The sequence below is a fragment of the Tamandua tetradactyla genome, chromosome 8 (assembly GCF_023851605.1).
Source record: "Tamandua tetradactyla isolate mTamTet1 chromosome 8, mTamTet1.pri, whole genome shotgun sequence".
Classification (NCBI taxonomy): Eukaryota; Metazoa; Chordata; class Mammalia; order Pilosa; family Myrmecophagidae; genus Tamandua; species Tamandua tetradactyla.
In genome coordinates this window covers 110,207,439-110,228,440 of record NC_135334.1, presented here as the reverse complement: position 1 = coordinate 110,228,440, position 21,002 = coordinate 110,207,439, and the positions used below count along the sequence as shown (strand labels likewise).

The following is a 21,002-nucleotide window of genomic DNA, read 5'->3' as shown; positions in this document are numbered from 1 at the left end:
GCACTCACTTCAGCAGCACATATACTAAAATTGGAACAGTACAGAGAAGATTAGCATGGCTCCTGCGCAAGGATGACACGCAAATTCATGAAGCATTCCATACATTTTTTGTATGTTATATTCATATAAACTTCGTAACTTTTTGGGAAAAAAAAGCTGCACGAGTGGGTACACGGGTGGTTCAGTGGTAGAATGCTCACCTTTCATGCGGGAGACCCGGGTTCAATTCCCGGACCATGCGACCCCGCCCCCCCAAAACAACAACAACAACAACTGTGTGTGGTAACAGGATTTATCTTAAACTAGACTGTTAAGTTCTTTAGCATCACCCATGGCACCTAAGCTATGTGGCACATGTGAAAAGAAGGAATAAGTATCTGCGGGATGAATAGGTGAGAGGGAGGGCCAGAGAGTAAATAAAGAGGGCATGTAAATTTTTATGCAATTTTTAACTAGGTGGCAAATCAAAATCAAAGTTGGGAAGAAAATCCAAGACTCTCCAGGGCTGGGTCAGGGGAGAGCCAAGGTAGGCCTGCAATATCCTGTGAGTCCGGAAAGAAAGGAAGTGCTCAAAAAAAGGATGTAGGCACATCCCAAGGACAGAAGAGCAGTTTGCAGGGGAGCTCACTTTGAATCTAGGACAACTAGACTGCCAAAAAATCAAGGACAGGAACGAGTTATGAACCACTGGGAAAAGAATTCATGAGTTCAAACTTAGAATAAATAAATGGGGAAGAAGGAAGGAATCTTGCTTACAGTAGAATCTCAACTGCCAACAGGTAAATGTGAAGAGAGTGCTGGAGTTGGGAAATCATCATTTTGCAATTATCATGGTAAAAATCAAATCAACGAAGAATCATCAATAGGTGCTATATTTCAACAAAGAGCAGGATATTAGCATGATCTTAAAGTGTCTTTCCAAAAGGTACAAGGGGGGACAAACAGCAATTACACAGTTGGAGAAACTGGCTAACTCCTTGACTGGGTGGTCACTGACAGGCAGATGGACGTTGTGGACCTCCAAATGTAATACCCTGAGAAGGACGCAACTCCACTCTTTTTATTATTCTGGCTGAGAAAGCATAACCTGAACCTAATTATGAGTCGAACTCAAAATGATGAGCATTCTATTAAACAGAAGGGGAGGTGGGGGGTGGACTCTATTCGGCAAAATTGTCAATGTCATAAAAGGCAGAGAAAGTCTGTGGAAAGGTCTAGGCAGACAGAAATCTCAGGAGAAAGAACAGTTAAATCCAATGCCTGACCTTCTACTGGATCTAGTATTGAGGGGGGCATGCCATAAAGAATATTATTGGGTTAAATGATAAAATAGGAATACGAATGGGTACATTAGTTAAAAAGATTGCATCACTGCTAAATGTACTGAACTTGATAATTATACTGTGGTATAATCTCTATTCTTAGAAAACACACAATAAAATATTTAGTGAACCATAATGTATGTAACTTATTCTAAAATGATTCAGAAAAAAATTTATGTGTGTTTTTATATATACATGTGTGTGTGTGCATGCATGCATGCATGTGTAGAGAGAGAGAAAACAAAGGGTAAAGTGAACCGTAAAGCAAAAAACAACTGAGTAAAAATGTTAGCTACAGGTGAATCTAAGCAGAGGATATATAGGTGTACTATTTATGTTCTTGCAACTTTTCTATAAGTTTGAAAGTATTTCCAAATTTTAAAAGATTTTAAACTCAGGAATGTTGGCTTTCTCGTTTTGCACTTTCGGCTCAGTTAGAAGAATAAGGGAAATAAAGGGAGAAAAAACATAGTCTAGAATTCAGTAGTATACTACTATTCATTTGTCACAACTTTTAATATACTCTTTTTGGGGGAGGGATTGCATGGTCCAGCTATCGAACCCACGTCTCCTGCATGGAAGGTGAGCATTCTATCACTGAACCACCCACCAGTGCAGCCTTAATAAACTTCTGACCTTAGAAATAAAGAATGTGTCTCAAAGCAATTAATCCTACAGCCACACCCACATCCACCGTACACATAATAAGAATGATGCATTTAGGAGGATTCATTCAATTTCTGAAACAGGTTATTTCTCAACCTTATAAAATGAGCGTGCTGAAAAGTTTGCATTTCCTTTGTAACTTGGATCAAGATTTAACCATCTGGCTCTGAAATGTGTATATTATAGGGGCAGGAGCCTAAGCTATAATATTTTATATGTAGATTGAAGAATTGAGCTAAAAGAAGTTTCAGAGTGCTAAGTCATTTCCATTCTCTACCAGTGGCTGTGTATTAATTATCCCAGTAAATCATCATTGCTCTGAGTTAATAGAATCTTTGAAGCTCACTGAAGTCAATTTCCCATTGTCACATTGTGATGCTTTTGAACTGGGCTCACTGAATTATCCTACTGAGCGGCCACCTTGAAGATGGCTTTGCGGTCCTCCCAAAAGAACCTGCGGTGGCAGCAGTAGCTGCTGCGTAACTCAGCCTCCCCACTCCACTCCATTTGTATGAAGTATTTAATGAGCAGCTCAAGGCAGATGTTCCCCCTTGAGTTTTACAGCAGGCAGAACAGATATGAAGGCAACATAATGAGATGGAAAGAACACTGAGTAGGAAAGCAGAAACCTGGTTTTGCCACTAGGTAGGGGTATATCTTTGGGCAGACCTTAGTTTCCTTATTTGCAAGATAAGGAATTTAGAACAGAAGATCTCTAAGAATGAGCTACTCCAAGTCTGATCTACAGCCAGAAAAGTGTGAGAATTGGGAGTCAGCATTCTGTGGTCACCAGTCTCCACGATGGCCCAGTGATTCCTGCCTCCCGCTATTCCCTGCCCTGTATAGTACCCACCCACATCAGATAGAACCAACCTCTCTAACCAATAGGTTATGGCAGAATTGATGATGTTGGACTCCCAGGGCTAGATCATTAAAAAAACTTCGCTGACTTCTGTCTTGCTGTCTCGAGGATCAACTGCTGTGAGCAAAACTGGCTGTCATGCCATAAAGATGCTCAAGCAGCTCTATGGGTGATCCACGAGCGGAAGAGGAACTGAGGCCTCCGGCCAACAGCCAGCAGTCATTTTCCGCTTATGTGCATGAGCCGCTTGAAAGCGGATCCCTCAGCCCCTGCCAAGCCTGCAGGTGACTGCAGCCCTGGCTAACGTCTTGAATGTAACCTCACGAGAGACCCAAAGCCAGAATCACTTAGCTAAGCTGCTCCTGAATTTCAGACCCACAGACACTATACAAGGTTATTTATTTATTTATATAATGGTTATGATTGTTTTAAGCCATCAACTTTTGGGACAATTCGTTATGCAGCCAGCAACAATTAAAACACATTTAGAAACTTATGCAGCAATTTAAAGGAGTAAATTTTTATGTCTACTGACTCTAATGATTAAAAATTGGACTTTAATTTTATATGCTTTTTAAAATTTTTATTCTTCTAGTCATTTATTTGTTATTGTATTCTATAAAAATACCACTGCTGCATGATGGATTGGAAATTAAAAACAAAACAAAACAAAAGTCCTAGCCATAGAGAGTTGGAGAAACACTGGTCAGAATAATACAATTTGAGAGCTGAAAAGGTTTCAGAAATTATGTAGTTCAACCTCTTCCTCAGTAAATGAATCGCCCTCTACAGTTTTCCCACAGTTTCCAGCAATAAAGTTCTGATTCTTGGCAACACTGTTATGAAACATGGCTTTTATTGAGCATGTGCATTGCAAAGGCACTGGGCTAAGCATTTTGCAGTTCTTACAACCACCCTATGCAGCAAGTAGTTTTATTCCAATTTTACAGAAGAGGAAATAGAGGCTTTGGGTAAAGCCTGGACTCTAATCCAGGTCATCTGACTTCAAACCCATTCTATTGGGTAGCTCATGGTTGGGATTATAAGTAATAATGCGGAATTGTAGGTGAATTTCATTGAAAGGGGCTATTTAGAGTCATGTATATCACCAGAAAGAAGGGTAGAGGTTTAAATATGGGATTGTATAGCCCAGTGAACCTTGGGGTGGATGTTGTTTAAGATTAACACTACAAATATAAATAAATTCCTTCATGAACTAGTACAAGTTATGACCCTTATACAAAGAATTAATAATAGATTGGTAGGGGGTGGGGGGAAGTACTTATTGCAAGCTACAGACTACAGTTCATAGCAACACCCTAATATCCTTTTTTTTTTTAGAAATCATACCATTCTACATATGCAATCAGTAATTCTTAACATCATCACATAGATGCATGATCATCGTTTCTTAGTACATTTGCATCGGTTTAGAAGAACTAGCAATATAACAGAAAAAGATATAGAATGTTAATATAGAGAAAAAAAATAAAAGTAATAATAATAAGAACAAAACAAACAAAACAAAACAAAACAAAAACCTATAGCTCGGATGCAGCTTCATTCAGTATTTTAACATGATTACTTTACAATTAGGTATTATTGTGCTGTTCATTTTTGAGTTTTTGTATCTAGTCCTATTGCACAGTCTGTATTCCATCAGCTCCAATTACCCATTATCTTACCCTGTTTCTAACTCCTGCTGAACTCTGTTACCAATGACATATTCCAAGTTTATTCTCGAGTGTCGATTCACATCATTGGGACCATACAGTATTTGTCTTTTAGTTTTTGGCTAGACTCACTCAGCATAATGTTCTCTAGGTCCATCCATGTTATTACATGCTTCATAAGTTTATCCTGCCTTAAAGCTGCATAATATTCCATCGTATGTATATACCACAGTTTGTTTAGCCACTCATCTGTTGATGGACATTTTGGCTGTTTCCATCTCTTTGCAATTGTAAATAACGCTGCTATAAACATTGGTGTGCAAATGTCTGTTTGAGTTTTTGCCCTTAATTCCTTTGAGTAGATTCCCAGCAATGGTATTGCTGGGTCGTATGGCAGTTCTATAGTCAGCTTTTTGAGGAACCGCCAAACTGCATTCCACAGTGGTTGCACCATTTGACACTCCCACCAACAGTGGATAAGTGTGCCTCTTTCACCGCATCCTCTCCAGCACTTGTCATTTTCTGTTTTGTTGATAATGGCCATTCTGGTGGGTGTGAGATGATATCTCATTGTGGTTTTGATTTGCATTTCTCTAATGGCCAGGGACATTGAGCATCTCTTCATGTGTCTTTTGGCCATTTGTATTTCCTCCTCTGAGAGGTGTCTATTCAAGTCTTTTTCCCATTTTGTAATTGGGTTGGCTATCTTTTTGTTGTTGAGTTGAACAATCTCATTATAAATTCTGGATACTAGACCTTTATCTGATATGTCGTTTCCAAATATTGATTCCCATTGTGTAGGCTGTCTTTCTACTTTCTTGATGAAGTTCTTTGATGCACAAAAGTGTTTAATTTTGAGGAGTTCCCATTTATTTATTTCCTTCTTCAGTGCTCTTGCTTTAGGTGTAAGGTCCATAAAACCGCCTCCAATTGTAAGATTCATAAGATATCTCCCTACATTTTCCTCTAACTGTTCTATGGTCTTAGACCTAATGTTTAGATCTTTGATCCATTTTGAGTTAACTTTTGTGTAGGGTGTGAGATATGGGTCTTCTTTCATTCTTTTGCATATGGATATCCAGTTCTCTAGGCACCATTTATTGAAGAGACTGTTCTGTCCCAGGTGAGTTGGCTTGACTGCCTTATCAAAGATCAAATGTCCATAGATGAGAGGGTCTATATCTGAGCACTCTATTCGATTCCATTGGTCGATATATCTATCTTTATGCCAATACCATGCTGTTTTGACCACTGTGGCTTCATAATATGCCTTAAAGTCAGGCAGTGCAAGACCTCCAGCTTCGTTTTTTTTCCTCAAGATGTTTTTAGCAATTCGGGGCACCCTGCCCTTCCACATAAATTTGCTTATTGGTTTTTCTATTTCTGAAAAATAAGTTGTTGGGATTTTGATTGGTATTGCATTGATCTGTAAATCAATTTAGGTAGGATTGACATCTTAACTATATTTAGTCTTCCAGTCCATGAACACGGTATGCCCTTCCATCTGTTTAGGTCTTCTGTGATTTCTTTTAGCAGTTTTTTGTAGTTTTCTTTATATAGGTTTTTTGTCTCTTTAGTTAAATTTATTCCTAGGTATTTTATTCTTTTAGTTGCAATTGTAAATGGGATTCGTTTCTTGATTTCCCCCTCCGCTTGTTCATTGCTAGTGTATAGAAATGCTACAGATTTTTGAATGTTGATCTTGTAACCTGCTACTTTGCTGTACTCATTTATTAGCTCTAGTAGTTTTGTTGTGGATTTTTCCGGGTTTTCGACGTATAGTATCATATCATCTGCAAACAGTGATAGTTTTACTTCTTCTTTTCCAATTTTGATGCCTTGTATTTCTTTTTCTTGTCTAATTGCTCTGGCTAGAACCTCCAACACAATGTTGAATAATAGTGGTGATAGTGGACATCCTTGTCTTGTTCCTGATCTTAGGGGGAAAGTTTTCAATTTTTCCCCATTAAGGATGATATTAGCTGTGGGTTTTTCATATATTCCCTCTATCATTTTAAGGAAGTTCCCTTGTATTCCTATCTTTTGAAGTGTTTTCAACAGGAAAGGATGTTGAATCTTGTCAAATGCCTTCTCTGCATCAATTGAGATGATCATGTGATTTTTCTGCTTTGATTTGTTGATATGGTATATTACATTAATTGATTTTCTTATGTTGAACCATCCTTGCATACCTGGGATGAATCCTACTTGGTCATGATGAATAATTCTTTTAATGTGTTGTTGGATACGATTTGCTAGAATTTTATTGAGGATTTTTGCATCTATATTCATTAGAGAGATCGGCCTGTAGTTTTCTTTTCTTGTAATATCTTTGCCTGGTTTTGGTATGAGGGTGATGTTGGCTTCATAGAATGAATTAGGTAGTTTTCCCTCCACTTCAATTTTTTTGAAGAGTTTGAGGAGAGTTGGTACTAATTCTTTCTGGAATGTTTGATAGAATTCACATGTGAAGCCGTCTTGTCCTGGACTTTTCTTTTTAGGAAGCTTTCGAACGACTGCTTCAATTTCTTTACTTGTGATTGGTTTGTTGAGGTCATCTATGTCTTCTTGAGTCAAAGTTGGTTGTTCATGTCTTTCCAGGAACCCGTCCATTTCCTCTAAATTGTGGTATTTATTAGCATAAAGTTGTTCATAGTATCCTGTTATTACCTCCTTTATTTCTGTGAGGCCAGTAGTTATGTCTCCTCTTCCATTTCTGATCTTATTTATTTGCATCCTCTCTCTTCTTCTTTTTGTCAATCTTGCTAAGGGCCCATCAATCTTATTGATTTTCTCATAGAACCAACTTCTGGCCTTATTGATTTTCTCTATTGTTTTCATGTTTTCAATTTCATTTATTTGTGCTCTAATCTTTGTTATTTCTTTCCTTTTGCTTGCTTTGGGGTTAGCTTGCTGTTCTTTCTCCAGTTCTTCCAAATGGATAGTTAATTCCTGAATTTTTGCCTTTTCTTCTTTTCTGATATAGGCATTTAGAGCAATAAATTTCCCTCTTAGCACTGCCTTTGCTGCGTCCCATAAGTTTTGATATGTTGTGTTTTCATTTTCATTCGCCTTGAGGTATTTGCTAATTTCTCTAGCAATTTCTTCTTTGACCCACTCATTGTTTAGGAGTGTGTTGTTGAGCCTCCACGTATTTGTGAACTTCCTGGCACTCTGCCTATTATTGATTTCCAACATCATTCCTTTATGGTCCGAGAAAGTGTTGTGTAAGATTTCAATCTTTTTAAATTTGTTAAGACTTGCTTTGTGACCCAGCATATGGTCTATCTTTGAGAATGATCCATGAGCACTTGAGAAAAAGGTGTATCCTGCTGTTGTGGGATGTAATGTCCTATAAATGTCTATTAAGTCTAGTTCATTTATAGTAATATTCAGATTCTCTATTTCTTTGTTGATCCTCTGTCTAGATGTTCTGTCCATTGATGAGAGTGGTGAGTTGAAGTCTCCAACTATTATGGTATATGAGTCTATTTCCCTTTTCAGTGTTTGCAGTGTATTCCTCACGTATTTAGGGGCATTCCAGTTAGGTGCATAAATATTTATGATTGTTATGTCTTCTTGTTTAATTGTTCCTTTTATTAGTAGATAGTGTCCTTCTTTGTCTCTTTTAACTGTTTTACATTTGAAGTCTAATTTGTTGGATATTAGTATAGCCACTCCTGCTCTTTTCTGGTTGTTATTTGCATGAAATATCTTTTCCCAACCTTTCGCTTTCAACCTATGTTTATCTTTGGGTCTAAGATGTGTTTCCTGTAGACAGCATATAGAAGGATCCTGTTTTTTAATCCATTCTGCCAATCTATGTCTTTTGATTGGGGAATTCAGTCCATTGACATTTAGTGTTATTACTGTTTGGATAATATTTTCCTCTAACATTTTGCCTTTTGTATTATATATATCATATCTGATTTTCCTTCTTTCTACACTCTTTTCCATATCTCTCTCTTCTGTCTTTTTGTATCTGACTCTAGTGCTCCCTTTAGTATTTCTTGCAGAGCTGGTCTCTTGGTCACAAATTCTCTCAGTGACTTTTTGTCTGAGAATGTTTTAATTTCTCCCTCATTTTTGAAGGACAATTTTGCTGGATATAGGAGTCTTGGTTGGCAGTTTTTCTCTTTTAGTATTTTAAATATATCATCCCACTGTCTTCTAGCTTCCATGGTTTCTGCTGAGAAATCTACACATAGTCTTATTGGGTTTCCCTTGTATGTGACAGATTGTTTTTCTCTTGCTGCTTTCAAGATCCTCTCTTTCTCTTTGACCTCTGACATTCTAACTAGTAAGTGTCTTGGAGAACGCCTATTTGGGTCTAATATCTTTGGGGTGCGCTGCACTTCTTGGATCTGTAATTTTAGGTCTTTCATAAGAGTTGGGAAATTTTCAGTGATAATTTCTTCCATTAGTTTTTCTCCTCCTTTTCCCTTCTCTTCTCCTTCTGGGACACCCACAACACGTATATTTGTGCGGTTCATATTGTCCTTGAGTTCCCTGATACCCTGTTCAAATTTTTCCATTCTTTTCCCTATAGTTTCTGTTTCTTTTTGGAATTCAGATGTTCCATCCTTCAAATCACTAATTCTATCTTCTGCCTCTTTAAATCTATCATTGTAGCTATCCATTATTTTTTCTATGTTTGCTACTTTATCCGTCATAAGTTCTGCGATTTGTTTTTTCAGGTTTTCTATTTCTTCTTTATGTTCAGCCCATGTCCTCTTCATGTCCTCCCTCAATTTATCGATTTCATTTTTGAAGAGGTTTTCCATTTCTGTTCGTATATTCAGCATTAGTTGTCTCAGCTCTTGTATCTCATTTGAGCTATTGGTTTGTTCCTTTGACTGGGCCATATTCTCAATCTTTTGAGCATGGACAGTTATCTTCTGCTGCTGGCGTCTGGGCATTTATTCAGATTTCTCTGGATGTCGGACCCAGCAAGGTTGTAAGATTTTTCTGTGAAATATCTGGGATCTGTTTTTCTTATCTTGCCCAGTACGTGGTGCACGTGGCACACGTTTGTCTCAAGTGTTTGGAATGGGTCTCCCCCAGTCACCGATCTCCGTGGCCTGGGGATTTCGGATCCAATTCTCTCCGTTGGTTCAGGGGCCACGCGTAGTGGGGGCGTCAGCTGCCGCGGCTTGAGGGGACCCTGTGGCTGGTTGCGGGCCGCAGCGGGCCTGGGGGATTCCCCACCAGACCAGGAAGCCTCCCGTGGGGGGGGGGCTACCGTGGCTTGGATAGCCCTCCGATCCGAGACTCGTATCCGCGGACTCGAAGCAGAGACTCGAAGCCGCCCGCAAAAGTGTGGCGCCGGCCGCCTTGGCTGGGAAGCTTGTCTCTCCGAGTCTCTCAGCCAGCCCGGGAAGGAGGGAGGGATTAGCTCGGACCGCCGCAGCTGCGGCTGCTCGGGAAATCGCGCGCCGCTCGGGGATCTCACTCACCGCAGCCGAGTTTCGCAGTCAGACTAGCCAGCCCAGACTGGGTTACGCTGTGTGTCCATTCCCTGCTGTAGCCCTGGGAGCTGTTCTGTACTGTTTCTGTTCACCTATTAGTTGATTTGGAGTCGGAGGAACTAAGACGCATGTACCTTACTAAGCCGCCATCTTGGATCTCCCTAATATCCTTTTATCGACAGTAACAAATACACCACACCAATATTAGGGGTCAGTAATAGGGGTGGGATAAGAAATAGAGGGTGTTTTGGGTTCTCTTTTTTGTGTGTCTATCTGTTATTTTTCTTTTTGGAGCAATGAAAATGGTTTAAAATTGAATGTGATGATAATGATTGCACAGCTTGGTGATGACATTGTGAGACATTCATACTTTGGATGGATACTAGGGTATGTGACTATATTGCAATAAAATTTGCAGAAAAAAGAAACATTCTGTTGCTCCCAACTTCATTAATTCATTTATCCCAAGTAAACTTTATTTTATATAACCAAATGACATGTTTTCTCTGACATTTGGAAATTACTTTTCCATTTATTTTAAGGAGGAAATAAAACAGAATTCAAGTCTTAATACAACCAGTGAAAAGAAGATGTCTGAAGCATTCTACCAACCTAAGATTTTTCATAATATTTAATGTCACCTGATAAAATGGAAGGGGGTGTAATGTAGAAGAGTATAAATAGTCTTCAGAGACAGAGTTGGCTCTTGTTCTAGTCAGTCTTTTCATCTGTAAAATGGGGATAATAAAATATATCTAAAGACTGTTGTGCTGGTTTACTTCTGGTGGACCCCAGAAAAGCCATGTCCTTTAACCCTCATTCAATATTGCTGGCTGGGATCTTTCTGACTGTTTCCATGGAGATGTGACCCACCCAACTGTGGGTGGTAACTTTTGATTAGATGGTTTCCATGGAGTTGTGACTCCACCCATTCCAGGTGGGTCTCGATTAGTTTACTGGAATCCTTTAAAAGAGAAAGTATTTTGGAGAGAGTCCCTTTTTTTAGAGCCATGGGAGAGCCACGAGAACCACAAGAGTCTATGCAGCCAGAAACCTTGGCAATAAAGAAGGAAAACGCCTCCCCGCTCCCACCCCAGAAAGCTTTATGAAACAAGAAGCCTGGAGAAAAAGCTAGCAGACGTTGCCATGTTCGCCATGTGCCTTTCCAGTTGAGAGAGAAACCCTGAACTTATCGGCCTTTCTGGAGTGAAGGTAACCTCTTGTTGGTGCCTTAATTTGGACATCTTTATAGACTTGCATTCACTGGGACATTTTCACAGCCTTAGAACTGTAAACTTGCAACTTATTAAATTCCCCTTTTTAAAAGCCATTCTGTTTCTGAACAGAATGAACTAGAACAATACTTAATGCAAAATTTAACTGCAGGAAAAAAAACAAATAAAGGAAATTTAGGGCCAGAAATATTGCATAAAGCTGACACCGAGATGCCCGGGGGAAAGCTCTATCAAGGTTAAGAGATGAGGATTATTATGGAGCGGGAGTTTGGGAAGGAAACACATACAGCAAATATCTTAAAGGGCCACATCCTCAGTGAAAGGGTTAGCTGGAAAAAGAAATCTGTCCACAGGCACGGAGAGGTGTCAAGGACATTTGTAATCTCTGGCTGCATTCTGGGTGAGAGAAAACAAAAATCTCCTTGAAAACCCCAAACTTCAGGCCTGCCATTTCTACAGGTTTTAAATTTACAGTAAATGCACAACCAAAGAACCCCTCTCTCAATCCAAGTAATTATAACAAAAATTGGTCTTGGACCAGTGATTTCCCGTCTTACCAAGAAGAGGCAAACACAAACCTTCTTTGAAGAGATATGCCTGCAAGCCCGACGAGGGATTTTCACAGAAAAATAAATCCTCACCCAAGATGAGCTCAAACTAAACAAAAACCCAAAAGTACAGGAAGCTAACAACACTTCCCCTCAAGAACGAGTGTCAACAAATATAACAAATGGGAGGATTTGAGATCCCAAGAAATTAGGTTAATAGAAAAACAGTCTGAAAGACAATATAAAATAAGTATGTTTAAAATGATTAAAAATATTACGACTTGAAATTTAAGAACAAGGCTTTTTTTTTTTATAAAAGGTAGATTTGAGCAAGAATCAAACAGAGCTGATAGAAAGGAAAAAGAAAAGGACTGAGATTAACATTTGATAATGGATTAAACAGTTTAGATAGCTGAGAATCAGTGAGCCAGTAGAAAGAGTTGAGAAAATTACCTGAAGCAAGATTTAGAGATTTAGAGGTTAGAGTGAGAAGGTTCTACATACACCTACTAAGAGTTCTAGAAGAAAAGAATAAAGATAACCAGGGAGAGAAAATATTTGATAATTTCCCAGAATTGATTGAAAACATGTACACAAACATGAATTCCCACATATCAGAGGCACAACTAGTTCCTAGTTGGATAAATAACATAAATCCACACTAAGACATATTTATAGTAAACAAGAAGAACATGAAAGAAGGAGAAAATCTTAAGACGAGCCAGAGAGCAAAAATTAGAATGCAAAAAAGGATAACCATAGACTGATTATAGACTTCACAAAGGTATCAATGGAGACCAGAAAACAATAGGCTAATATCTTCACATGCTGAAGAATGAAAAATCACATATTCAGCTAAACTGTCATTCAAGAGAAATGGCAAAATAAAGACATTTTTAGACAAGAAAGTGGTAGGAAGTTTGTGGTAAACTCCTAAAAGGAAACTCCTAAAAGGAAAAATAAATTGAAAACGTAAGGAAGGAACGGAATTCAAGAAGCAATGGTCTTTAAAGAAATTAGCATACCTATTTGGGTAAATCTAAATAGACATTGACCTTATAAAGCAATGAAAATAATGACTAATTTAGAATTATAAAAACAAAGAAACTAAATTACTAAACCACAATAACATGCGATGCAAACAGTTAATGGGAGTTGAAGAATTCTAAGATCCTAGTATTATTCAGGGGGAGAGTAAAAATATTGGTCAAGCTTAGAGGCCTTGGAAAATTTAAGGATAAACACTAAAAGAATAAAAATAGGATGTATAACTTTCAAATGAGGAAACATAAGGAAATAAAGTGTAATCAATCCAACAATAAGCAGTTTATAAATTTCAAATTGACTATTAAGAAATAGAAATTTCTAAGCTCTTATAGAATAAACAGAACCATAATTAGTGCCTCATAACTCATATAGCTGATTGCAAGCATTTGTAACAATTCTATTTCATCTTTGGCTATTAGAAAAATATTTTATTTTTTAGGACATTAGGGGAAGGATGGTTAGCACCCTCCCTAAAACCACCACTGTCTATGTCCTCTTATGTTTACAAAGTATAGAGAAGGAAGTACTAGAAAGTGGGTAGGTTGAAAAGATCAATAGATTGATAAGGTCTCACTCATTAGAATGATCAAGAAAAATGGAGCAAACACACAATTACCAGTATCAGGAATGAAAGAAATGACACAACTAAAAAGAAAACAGACATTAAAAAGATAATAGGAAAGTTCATGAGCAAATTTACGCCAACAAATTAAACAACTTAGATTAAATTTCTTGGAAGCCACAGGCGGTTTACCAAAGCTCACTCAAGAAGCAAGAGAAAAACTAAAAGCACTATTTCTAGTAAAAAATTGAATACATATTATAAAAACCTTCTCACAAGAAAACACGGGCCCTGATGGATAAAAATAACACAAAACACTGTGCACAAATGCTTAGAAAATAAGCAAGGAAGGAACACTTCCAACTCATCTTATGAGGCCAGTATTAGTTTTATATCAAAACTAGACAAAAGCATTACAAAAAAGACTACTACAGCTTAAAATCACTCATGAATTAGATGCAAAGACCCATAACAAAGTTTTAGAAAATCTAATACAGCTATATTTAAAAGGCATAAAACATTATGACCAACTAGAGTTCATCCCAGGAATGCAAGGTCAGTATACCATTTGAAAATAATCAATGCAATTCTGCATAGGGTGGTGCTGGTATAAAGCATTGTCAATAGAACAAAGGAGATAGTCTACAGATAGACTCATACGTATATGGTTAACTGATTTTTTACAAGATCACAGGATAATTCAATGGGGTAATTCAAATGGTGCTGGGATAATTGGACATACACATGCAAAACAGATAGTGACTTGACACTTACTTCATAGAAGAAAAATGATTATCAAAATGGATCATAGGGCGGGCGATGGTGGCGCAGTGGCAGAGCTCTTGCCTGCCGCGCCAGAGACTCGGGTTGGATTCCCAGTGCCTGCCTGTGCAAAAAAAAAAAAAAAAATAGGATCAAAGACTTTAAACAAAAATACTAGATCACTTTTATGAAAAAATCCCTGCAACACAGAATTTTTTAGATGCAACAGAACAGCACAAACAATAAAATAAAAATTTGATAAAAAGGTCTTATCAAAATTTAAAAATTTTGTTCTTCCAAAGGTGCCATTTAGAAAATGAATAGGCAACTTACAAACTAGGAGAAAATACTTACAAAACATGTATCTAGGGAAGCATTTGTATCCTGAATACATGGAGAACTCTTATGACTCAATCACAGATGACAACAACTAAAACGGGCAAAATATTTTACTAGATACTTCACCAAAGAAGATATACAAATGGAAGACTACTCAGCAATAAAAAGAAAAACTATGGATAGGTGCAACAACATGAGTGGATCTCAAAAGTAGTGCACTAAATGAGAGAGGCCAGATGCAAAAAGACCACGTACTGTTCGAGTCCATTTGTATGAAATTCTAGAAAAGGGAAAACTATATTGATGGAAAACAAATTGGTGGTTGCCAGGGGCTGGGGATGGATAAATTAATTTCAAAGGGGTATGAGGGAAATTTGGGGGGTGATGTAAATGTTCTATATCTTGATAGTGGTTGGAGCTACATGACTGTAAATTTGTTAAAATTCATTGAATTGAGTACTTAAACTTGAATTTTTGTGAAAGGTAACTTATAAAATTATATCTCTATAAAAATACTAGATATAAAGTCTCTATGGACAGGATTAGAAAACATATGAACATACAGTTCTCTGTATTCTTTAACTAAACACAATAGTTGGGTGGCACTGGACAATTTAATTAACTTCTCTGGTCTCAGTTTCTTAAGGTGTAAGTTGGGTCATAAAAGCATATCATAGATTGTTATGAGGTCCAAATTCAAAAATATATGTAAAGCACTGAGGACAATGCCTGACATACAAGCAGTCAATCACCAACTCAGAGACTTCTAAGCCACTTGCTTTTATTCTAACTTACTCAGCAGCCTTCTCAACAACCTTTTCAACTCATTCAACAACCTTCTGTTATGACTAGGCTTCCCTTCTAGTTTCCCCATAAGGAGAGATGGTCCTAAGAGTGTCTAGTTCTCTGGATAATTTGATTTCAGAATGCTAAAATTGCATTCTGGATTATAATTTAATCTTTCATGAATTTGGTTAATATGAGTTGCCTTCCCATACCCAATATCTCTGGGACATTGATAAGATCTGTGTCTAAACTTGCAAAGCTGAGAACCTTATTTCCTAGATTGCGTTGAATGTAGAGACCTGCGTGGACTTCCCAGACACCATTTCTGGGCCATTATGGTAGTAATAAATGCCAGAGAGGAGCTGACGTACCCATCACTTCCAGTCTTTAAAAATTTGTTTAAATACTAGAAGTACAGGATATCATGCTCACTAGAGATAGAGACTTCAATGAAATATGATTTCATTTTCTTGAAGAAACTCTTCAGGAATGGAATAGGGATAACTAGATTATTTGGGGGGGGAGTTATTCTGGCTTATAGAAATGATTTTCTATTTTTTGGTCCATAAGGAATTTCTGACCTTGAATCGCAATGGACATTTTGGTTGAATTCTCATTCCCAGTAAGAAGAAGTGGAAAAGAGAGAATAAATATTAGTGCACCCCAATTGTTTCCGCATCCAAGGACATATAGTATGGAATGCTGCTTGTGGCCAAGGGCTTTGCCTGGCCTCCCCAGGCTGTGGAAAATATGGGCCCAATATTATCCTTTCCAGTCATACCAGGGTTTCCCACACACCTGTTGGACTGCTTTGCTCCAAGAGCAAGAGCTGCAAATGAAGTAACTGCAAATTGGGAAAGAATAATGGTCTAAATGCTGGCAGGTTGTGGTCTCAACTCTGCAGCAAGAGACCTATAAGCCAATCAGAACACCCCAGTGTGGACCCAGACCCCATTCCCAGACAGTATGCATGAAAGTGAACTGATACCACTGCTGTGTTCATCTTTGCTGCTTGAACATTGGCTTAATGTGTTAAGGTTTTACCCTACATCCGTGGATCTGGAGAAAGGCTGAATCTGGGGGCATTTTGCTGATGAACTTTTATCCATTTAATTGTCCCTTACTGACTGCCTGTCCAAGGTACTTCTGTAGCAGAAACTAGACATATATGTTTCTTACAATTATAAAATTGGAATGATACCTACCTACCTCATAGAGTTTTGCGAAAATAAGTAAAGCTTTAGAACAGAACCTGTCATGCAGGAAATGCCATCGGGATGATTATTTCCCTACTCGCATGCTTACAACTAATTATTAGAGCCCCCAAAATGTTAAAATGTTAAATCTGTCAAATTCATTTTTAGAGGAGTGTGAATTTTGAAGGAAATGTGGAGTTAAGATATCAGGAATATTTTGCCAATGCCACCATTAGTAATAAATTGTCAAATGAGAGGACAGAGTCAGAGCATTGGGGATCAGGAGGGACAAAGACCAACATTTTCCTTTTTCAGATGAAGAAAATTAGACCCAAAGAAAGACACAATAGCTAACCTGAAATCACAATAAAAAGCCCCACAGTCTCTGTCCAGGGTTCTCCAGAATGCTATGCCATGGACAAAAAAGGCTTAAAACAAAAAGTAAAGTGCATAAATTGCTTCAGAAAGGTTAAACAGTCTATAAACAAAAGGTAGTATGAATACCGTACTTGGGCAAATACAGTGAGAAACTGCTTATCAGTTTCTCTAATGGAAATGACAACTGGCACAAGCAAAATGCGTATGATTAAAAAGATAACAGGACCCAACTTGCCAGATCTCCTGTTATTACTGATGGAAACCTAGCCGCTACACCTGGGAAAAATATGAATGTGTTCAGTCAATGAAGATGATTTAAAGGAAGAGAAAGCAAGTGATGCTTTAGTTGAAAGCTACACGATATTCAAACGCAGTCTCGTGAGCTGTGTTTAATGTTAGCATCATTTTTTTAAAGAGACATATCAGTTTCAGTCAAGGTTTTATTTCACTTTCCCCATTCTTCACTCCTTGGACTAGGGAAAAAAAATAAAAGAGTTACCAGCTACATTCCTTTTTAATTGAATGCCCTTGCGTAAGGGCAATAGCAACGAGGCGTGATAGAGATTTCCGGGAGGACAGCAAATGGCGAACAGTTGTTTCTGCAACATCTTCCATGAACACTGGTTGCAGCAGCTGTCTGCCTTCGTTCTCTCAAAGTAATGCGTTGCTTCCCATTGTCATTGTATCTCAGAATCAAATTATTTGAATTCTAGACACATCGACAGCACACTGAAGGGCCCTTGCCAATTTTTGCAGCTCACTTGGAAAAGAACATCATGAAGCATTACTCATTTATACGACTCCCAGACTCCTGTTGTAAATTCAGTGTGCCCGACAGCCTCCAGGTGCGGTCCTTCCGCTTAGCTCTCTAATCCTGTAACCCTTTACCACCAGTTCCTTCCAAAAAAAGATGTACAAGGAAAAAAAAAAGCCCATGCCAGGTCTTCCACCTCTTGAAGCCTCTGTTGGTGTGATGGAGTTCTGGTTCTGGAGCTTCTTTAGAGACAGAAACTAGCTATTTTCCTCGATCAGGACTAGGGGTAAAAGACCCTAGGGCTACCCTCAACATTATCTTACCAATGGAGTCGGGTTAAAATGACCATCTGTCCTGCGATAGGGAAGCAGCTGAATTTTGAAGAACTTTTTTTTCATGTCCTAGGAAAAAAATCTCACAAGATAAATTTAAAAAATATATGTGCAAGGGCGGTGCAAAGGTGGCTCAGTGGCAGAATTCTTGCCTGCCATGCCGGAGACCCGAGTTCGATTCCCAGTGCCTGCCCATGCAAAAAAAAAAGTCAAAAAGATATATGTGCAGTGTAATTCCAAATTGTGTATTTTTCATATTGTATGTAAATATACACACATATTTAACCAGAAGAAGTGTTTTAGAATTGACAGTGACAGAGTGCAAGGGTAGTTCAGTGGTAGAATTCTCACCTACCATGCAGGAGACCGGGGTTCGAGTCCCGGTCCATGCGATTCTCAAAAAACAAGCAAACAAGCAAAACAAATGATCAAAAAAACAAAGCAAAACAACAAGCAAACAAAAATTTAACAAATGGTGCTGCAATAATGGGATACTCACATGGAAAAATAATGAAATGTGAGCGTCATACATCATACAAAAAAATTGATAGTGATTATTTTATTTTTCTTCTGTATCCTTTTCTATATTTCCTAAAACAAGCAGGTATTATGCTTTTATAATCAGGAAAATAAATGCTGCTTATATAATGTCCATCAAGTGTGTCTTTTTAAAAAAAGAACTGTTTGATGAGTAGAACATATGGAATAAAAATAAATAATAGGAGGAACAAATGTTAAAATAAATTTAGTTTGAAATGCTAATGATCAATGAAAGGGAGGGGTTAAGGGGTATGGTATGTATAAATTTTTTTTCTGCTTTCGTTTTATTTTCTGAAAAGATGCAAATGTTCCAAGAAATGATCGTGATGATGAATATGTAACTATGTGATGATATTGTGAATTACTGATTATATATGTAGAACGGAATGATCAAAATAGGAATTGCGTTTGTTCTGTGTTTTTTGGTCTTTAAAAAAATAAAATAAAATAAATGAGAAGAAAAAAAAAGGACTGTTTTCAGAAGGTTTGCTCCAGAGTCAGCCCACAGTCCTCTCCTGAACGCGAGGGGCTCCTGTCTAGTGCCCCCTACTTAGGAGAGACTGTTCAAGGGCGTCTCTAAGTATTGGTCTGCTAGTCAGCAGCTTATGGGATTCTGGTTAAAAGGGTTTTGTCCAGCAGGAGCGATAGTGACCATTCAGGTTTTCTGCCTTGAACTGAGCTTCAGAGAGAGCAGTAGCAGAGGCAGAAGCAGAAGGGAAAGAAGAGGGAGTAAGGGAGAGAACGAGCCAGTGGAATGGCTAGAGTGTGGACTGCTGAGCAGGAAACACGGTGGCTGGAACTGCCCTAGACCCCGGGCAAGCTTCTGATGCTAAGCTTTTCTGCCGTGCAGGTCCACAGTTCCTACGCGTTCCATGAGGCCTTGGTGGTTGGTCTTCCCAGCTATCCAGGAGATAGACCCATGCCTGAGAATTTCATTTTCCTTTGTCCCATGGGTATCCTACTAACAGTTTCCTTTGGGGCCCATCAGAATCTCCTCCTGGACTAGGTTATATTTTGTTTCTTTGAATCACATGAGACAGGAACTGTGGGATACCAATAGCCTGAGACCAGGCAAATGGGTTACACAGGTCATTTTATTTTGTGCACTGCCACCAGCCCATACAGCATTTGGTGCAAATTTGAAAAAGCTTAAGTTAAAAAAAAAAGTATATTATTTATTTTTCATTAATAACAATTATTTAAAAATAGTCATTCTATATAAATTATAAAATTAAATGATTCATTATAAAACAAGAACGTTAAAATGTTTAATTATAACAATTAGGAACTCAAAATCACTTGGATCAAATAATTTGTTATAAAATAGCTGTAGAAATAAAGTTCTTTTTCACAGTTTCAACGCGTTCTTGCTTTTATTGCTCATATTTCATAGAAATGATCACTAGAGTTGTGGTTTTTATTATGACATCGTGCACTTTACAGTGGTTTTAATGTATTTAATTTGAGGAGCCACATTCTTCACTGATATTGATATTGACAAAAATAATTGGATCTTGAAAATTACAATGTGATTTGGAAATGGGTCTGGGAAATTATTGTCACCAAGATACTGCTATGTTTCAGTGGAAGACTATTACATTTTTTAACGACAACTTAAGGTTTTCAGTTCTTCATACAATGATGAATGATATATCAAATTCTTAAATAGGTTCCTTAGTCAATTTCAGTTGTGCATTTTACCTGTCTTTGATGCATCATGTTAACAGTGAGTCTTCAAATTACATATGATATCTAGAATCTGGCTACTCCAAGTATCCAGCATCAGAGAGAGCATCACCAGGGAACCTGGTAACCTTGCAGAATCTCTGTTCTGACTCCAGAGCTAAGGAATCAGAATCTGCATTTTAATAAGACCCCTAGACACTCTATATGCACTTGAAAGTTTGAGAAGTACTGATCCAGGACATTAAAAAGGACATGATTTTCTTTCAGCAATGTCAACCTTTATTTTCCAGATATTATTGTTACCAATATAGAAAAAATGATAAATATCTGTTTTGGATAATAGGTAGATTGATCGTAGAATTAGGATTTGAAATGAATCTTCTTCCCTTCTATGGTATTTTCTACACTGGAGAAGTTGGGGTCAATGCCAAGAATGCAATTTGTTTAGATAATAATGTATTTTTTATCTACAAAAAATTCATTTTTCTGCAAAGATTTTCTTTAACCTATTATATGCTTTCAAGGAAATGTTATACTAACTTTTTGTTCTTGTCTAATTTTGCTTGTAAATTAATTTATACTCACTCCTAATTATTGCGGACCAATGAATTTTTTAAACAGTTATGAGATCATCTTTTTATTACAAAAATTAATATCAATTACATATACAGTGCATTTACACATCAATAAGGATTGAAAAACCGGAAGAAACAGGGGAGAATATATGAACAGGCAATACACCAGCAGTCCAATGGTATTTAGTTTTAGCCCATCAAATGAGCAAAAATTGAAAACATTTTTAATAGGCAGAGTTAGTGGAAATGGGGAAATTGGTGGGAACTCTTG

The 21,002-nt window shown here is 37.7% G+C and overlaps 1 non-coding gene across 1 annotated transcript; it reads left to right on the top strand.

The window, feature by feature from the left end:
- Positions 1-107, top strand: LOC143645324 (U6 spliceosomal RNA). Its single transcript, XR_013157048.1, has one exon. It is a non-coding gene; the product is annotated as a U6 spliceosomal RNA (small nuclear RNA).
- Positions 108-21,002: the final 20,895 nt, after the last annotated feature.